Source organism: Carya illinoinensis, chromosome 9 (genome assembly GCF_018687715.1).
Source record: "Carya illinoinensis cultivar Pawnee chromosome 9, C.illinoinensisPawnee_v1, whole genome shotgun sequence".
Lineage (NCBI taxonomy): Eukaryota > Viridiplantae > Streptophyta > Magnoliopsida > Fagales > Juglandaceae > Carya > Carya illinoinensis.
Window position 1 is genome coordinate 32,670,001 of NC_056760.1, and position 6,278 is coordinate 32,676,278.

The window sequence follows — 6,278 nt, forward strand, 5'->3', positions numbered from 1 at the left end:
TGGCAAATTGCTAAATTTTTTATTGATTTTCCTACTATCTTTGATGTTAAAAGAGTAAGATACTAGTGATGAAATCTAAATTTAGATCATAGCTTGCTGAGTGAATGATACTTCTCTATGGGGTCTAGTTGATATTGTCTATAGTAGTATAGTAGTATTTTATTTTATTTTATTTGTGTTTGAGGACAAACAAAGTTGTAAGTTTGGATGTGTTTGATGACTTGCATAATTTAGTATATTTTATCACTTCTTAACTCTAAACTTTAGTCTAATTTTTTTTTTATTGGTTTTAGGCTTCATTGTTATTATTTAAATTTCATTTTAGATTTGAAGAAGATGAAAATCCAAATTTTAAAAGCCTCTCCCATTTAAATGAAGATTTATCTAAATATGAAAGCTGGCCATCAGAACTGTTTTGAAGATAAAGATTAAGTTGAAATTAAAAGCTAAAAATTGAAGGAAATTAAATTTAAAAAAAAAGAAGAAGAAAGAGATTGGACGAAAAGAGCAAAAGAAAAGCAGATGATGTGCATGTACGTGGGCGCCTTTAATTTTAATGGAATACTTTGACTTGGTCTTCATGGCTGGTGACTTGCATAGTTTTCGGCATTTGCATGTACGTGGGGTGATTGAATTGGGAATTACTCGTTTTTGAAAAAGGGAAGGAATGGAATAGCAGCGTTTTGAACCTTCAGCTTGACATGGTAAAGGAGATTCATGCAAGTTGGAGTCTTTTGATTGGAAGGAAAAAGAGAGTTACGGAGGCAAGAAGGAATTAATTAAATTTTATTTTGGCTGAGTTTTGGGACACACAGACTGGAGAGAAGGACAGTGAATTGTGAGTTTGGAGAGGATTGAGATCATACAAATGCAGTAAATTGTGATAAGCGTTTATTAATATGTTGAATTAGGCACTTCTTTTGAGAATATCATTATATAGTTTGTGGTAAGATGGTGAATATACATGGGATATGACGAAGGTCAACTTAGGATCAACGTTTGAACCTTTCAAGCTAACCCTTTCCATCATAGACCCTTAGTAGCCAACTTTGAGCCAATAAACACAAGTAGCTTTTTCTTTTCATATGTCTATATCATCCATACCTCTCAACATTAGAGTATAATCTATGCACTAATTTCTCTACCATTTTTACTTCCAAGTGTATACTACGTGTGGAAATTTCATTTCCTTTATTTTATTTTATCATTTTCAATTAAAAAAAAAAAAAAAAAAAAGAGTACCAGTTGCAAAGTGTTCAATTGAGTGAGCTCTGAAAGAAAAGAAAAAGAAAGAGAAAAGGTTGGTAGAAATGACAAGAATACCAAAGTGGCATGTGTTTGTCCATCAAATTGTTGAAGAGAGAGAGAGAGAGAGAGAGAGAGAGAGAGAAGAGGAAGAAGAAGGAAAAGCATTATTATGATCTGAAAAGTTTGAGAGTACATCAAGTGAGAAGTGTGGTCTTTTGAGATATTTAATAAAATTTCATTTGTATGTACTTGGAAGTTTTTGAATCCCTTTCACTTCTTCTTTTTTCATATAGCCCCGAACCCAAGCCACTTTACAACCTTTTGTGTTGACCGTTCTGATCCTAAGTAAGCTGTTGGAAAGACTGGTGGAAGTCTCATTTATTAATGTTCCTATCATAAGATCAATGTTTGCTTGTTACTTGTATATAATTGCCTAATTTCACATGAGAGTGTGTATACACTCCTTGTCAACTCTATAGAGAGAATCCTCACACGAAACACTTTTATACCCGTGAGTTATGAAGTTGAACCTTTCACTTGAGATATTCTTGATGTTGCATGTGTCAAGGTTATAAGTGGTAAGATGGTTATGGCTTGGAAAACACACACACACACTCTATGGATGGCTATAGATGGATTGCTTGTGGTAGGGTTATTTGATTCCTTAGATTGTTTTGATATGTGAATCTGGAAAGTGTGACTTAGTGGCATTTGTGTGTGATTTTCTTTGGTCTCTTTCGTTGTTTTGACATGAAAATTCCTAGGGACTAGCAATGAGTAAGTTGAGGGGTGTGATGAGTGTGCAAAATTGCACTCTAAATACCCTATTATTGGATTCAAATGCTAAAATGTGAATAGAAATCATAGAAATTAATGTGTACTCTTGAATTGAGTTTCTATTTACGTTGAGATACTCTTAAGCAGTTTTTTTTTTTTTTTATATTTAATTTCAGAGTTTATGAAAGAGCAAGTCAAAGTTTTGTCAAATTCAAAGGAGGAGCTTCATGGGATTTGAGAACAATTTGGTTCAATAAAAAAAAAAAAGAAAAAAATTCACAAAAGGAAACTACAAGAAGTCCAAATTTGAAATTTGCTAGGAGATAGTCTGGATATACTTTAGTATTTTACCCGTAACATTTTATTCACATATCTGATTGATACAATTCTTAATGAATTAGAAAGATATATTAAATGGCTATAAATTTGTCTCTAATAAAAATTTCCAAATTCGAACTCCTGAGGTACGTACGTGGCTGCCAAGATGAGTCTTAAAATTTAAGCGATTTTTTTATGCGGAAATTATGAAGACATTGGAGTTTCTGTGACACCCCGTTCTTACGTGTATTTTCACTGAAAGAATATTTTAATTTAATTAATATAATAGTTCTTTTATTTTAAATTATTGGATTTTAATTGCTGTTGAATTTAAATTACTGTTTAATTTATTTTAGCTTCTCTTTGGATTTAAAATTAAATAGTTTGTTTTTACTAGTTAATTATTATATTTTAACCTTACGTTGTGTTTAAAATATTTTCTTAGTTTTATTGCTTTTAAACTTATTTTCGTTGGATCAGTTGTTGGACTCCAGAGGTCAGGATTGGACCTCATTTTTTTTCTTTTCTTTTTCTTTTTCCCTTTTTCCTTTTCTTTTCTTCTTTTTTTCTTCTTCTTTTTCTTCCCGTTTTCCCCCTCCCTGTGCGCAGCTCTTCTCTTTTTTCTCCTTCCCGTCATCGCCACTTTGACCGCCCAGTTCTCCGCCGTCCGGCCACCCTTTAGTGCACCGCCACCACCATTCTCTTCCCCTTCCACCAGAGATCATCCCCACCAATTTTCAGAGCCATCGGACCAGCCGTTAGCCTTCGAGAGCCGCCGTAAGTCGCTGCACCTACTCTGTTTTTGCCCCTATCGCCGGTTGCTTTCGTAGCCCAGAACCGCCGCTCGCCAGCGGCGTGGCCTACACCACCCACCCAGTTCTCTTCCCCTCTCACCAGTGAACATCTCCACCAAGTTTCACCTCCATCCAAGCCACCGTTAGCCGCCACGAGCTCCTCCAAGCCATACGGTTTTTCACCATTTCCGGCGCCGTCGCACCACCTCCGGCTACCATCTCTTCACAGCTTCTTCCCCTACCTCTTGCCGACCTAAACCACCCATTTCCGGCCTCGATCCGTTGTCAGAGCAGCTCCCACGAGCTCAACTCCGTTCAGCCCCTTTTTGGCCTTCGACCGCCATTTCCACCACCACCCACGGCCAAAACTCATTTCCCTTAGCTTCATAAATATCTCAAGGCTATTCCCTATCAATCCCGAGCCTTGGTTTGTCCCCGTTCAAAAGTGGGTATTTTACAACCTACGGCCACAGTGTAAATTACACTGTTACGTTGCTTTTCCTCCGCCCTTTGCAACGCCGCGAGCTTTCAAAAAATACCATATAGCACTGTAAGTATTTTCCAAAAGCTACTTTCAGATTTAAATATATTTTTCTCATTCAATAATTATTTATCTGTTGGTTGGCTGATTCCGGACTGAGTCCGAGGAGTTCGGGGGTCGGATGGATGGGGGACGGAGTTGCTTGTTTTATTGATTTATGGATGGTTGTTTATTTTTGTGCATTGATATCACATTTACATGGTGCATGCACATGCATTTTTATTTAATTGAGAAAACCTGTTTTATTGGCGTAAGTGGATTTTTGGGTGCGTGTGTATCACGACCCCAAGCCGGGATGGGGTATTATCTCGGTGGAGCTCCTCTGGTCACTCGGGAGTGGAATAAACTGAGTGACGTCCCCTGAGTTGTCGCTGGGCGACGACGGGAGCGGGGGCTAGGGGATGCTTGGCTACGAACGCGCTGGGCGCGGAACCGGGCATCGCTCTACGCACCGACTCCGTGGCCCTTCGCTGGCGAGGGCTAGAGGATGCTTGGCTACGAATGCGCGGGGCACGGAACTGGGCATCGCTTGTTAGGTGTCACATGCGTGGTCGTAACCTGCGATGTGACACTGGAGCCAGGGTGCGCGGATGACCCCTAGGGGAGGTCATGGTGCATGCGGATTAATTGGATAATGGGTTGAGATGGATATGGGCCAAATGTGACTTTTGGCGTGATATTTGGAATGGATATGTTTTTGGGTTTTGAGATGTGGTTTATGAGACATGTGCATTGGGCATACTTCATGCTTATTGTTTGAGTTTTATATGTTTTTATCTGGTAGTGTTTGGATTTTACTTACCTGCGGCGCCATTTTTTTGGTTCCGTAGATTTTGGTGCAGGCTTCGAGGAGGAGGAGGAGGCTGAGCCGAAGGATGCAGCTCCGCCGGAGTTTTGAGTTGAAGTTGTGCTTTGTAGCTATTTTTAAAACTATATTTGTGTTATGTAATATTTTATTATGTATGTTTTAAACAGCTTGTATTATATTAAGAAAATTTATGGTACTTAGTTATACGACTTTCGTTATCTGCTGCATTTCCTTTTGCATATTTGTTGCTCTTACACACACTTGGCACTCGTCTTAGGGTGGTGACCCGGGTTGTCATCATCCGGACGTCTCGATTTCTCCGTGTCCGTACGTGGGGATTTGGGGCGTCACAGTTTCTTTCCTACCCTATATAAGCATATTATTAGCATCAAATAGAAAGGAGGAGAGGCATGAGAGGCAAATTTAAAGAGAGGAGAAAATCACTTCCATGGCCGCCGTTCACTTCAATTTTCTTTGGAGACTTTTGTTGTCCATTATATTTATGGGTAACTAAATTCTCAAGTAGAGTTAGGGATGGACTTGTACATTAGATGGTATTTTCAATTTATTTTTAATTTATGTATTTTATTTTCAATTATTAAAATTTTTTTGTTTTATCATTCTCAATTCATTATTGATATTTTCTTCTCCGAATAGTCAAGAAATTTATTCTGTTTATAGATTCAATCATGCTTTTCTATTGAATGGTCAAAGCGAATAGTCACATTACTTGACTATTCAATCACGGCACTTCACCAATCTATACATTACTTCTGCTGCTAGCCGAATCAAAAAGGGAGAAGAAATTTCTTGATATTTTCTGAGTGTTGATATTTGCTTGTCCCTGCATAAAAGCCAGTAATGTTTCCTCAAGGGTTTTCTTATGTGGAGGCACGTAAGGAGTAGAAGAAGATGGCCCTTTGGGATTTTGATTTATATTGGACTCATTCCTCCAACTAAAATTGGGATGATTTCTCCATCCAGGATTATATGTTTCTGAATATGGGGAAGAAAATGGTCTCCGATAAGAATTCATGACATTTGCTTGTTCGTGCAACACCTCTTTAAAAGCAGGGATTGTTGGACAATCCTGAGTTAGGTGTCCACTAATCTCACAAATGCCACAATTTTCTTCTTCCTTTTCAATGGCCTTAGCCGAGTTTACCTTCCTAAGTTCCATGGCTTCGACTTTTCTTGTCAGACTTGCTATCCTAGCATTCACATCATCATTTCCTTTAAGAACATAAATACCTTCTTGAGACATGGCACTGAGCTTGGGCTTATTTGATCGATCAGAACGATCTGTGTTATCCCAAGATTGGGCATTTTCAGCTAACTGGTCAAAATAGTCCCAAGCGTCATCAGGATCTTTATTTAGAAAATCACCATTACACATCATTTCAACAAACTGACGCATTTGAGATGTTAAACCTTCATAGAAGAAACTAATGGTGCGCCAAGTTTCATAGCCATGATGTGGGCAAGTTAGCAACAATTCTTTAAAACGTTCCCAACACTGAAAAAATGTTTCATTTTCCTTTTGAGAAAAATTCATAATATTTCTGCGAAGAGTGTTGGTCCTATGAGTAGGAAAAAACCTTTTTAGAAATTCCCTTTGCATTTCTTGCCATGTGCCAATAGATCTTGGTCTCAAGGAGTTCAACCAATTCTTAGCTTTTCCTTTCAAAGAGAATGGAAACAACTTTAATTTAACAACATCATCATTGATAGTTTGAGTTTGTAAAGTTGCACAAACCTCTTCAAATTCTTTTAGATGCAAATAAGGACTTTC

At 37.9% G+C, this 6,278-nt stretch overlaps 1 non-coding gene across 1 annotated transcript; it reads left to right on the top strand.

Annotated features, from left to right (window-relative positions):
* The first annotated feature begins 5,952 nt into the window (after positions 1-5,952).
* LOC122277879 lies at positions 5,953-6,056 on the top strand. Its single transcript, XR_006229188.1, has one exon. It is a non-coding gene; the product is annotated as a small nucleolar RNA R71 (small nucleolar RNA).
* The last annotated feature ends 222 nt before the right edge of the window (positions 6,057-6,278 follow it).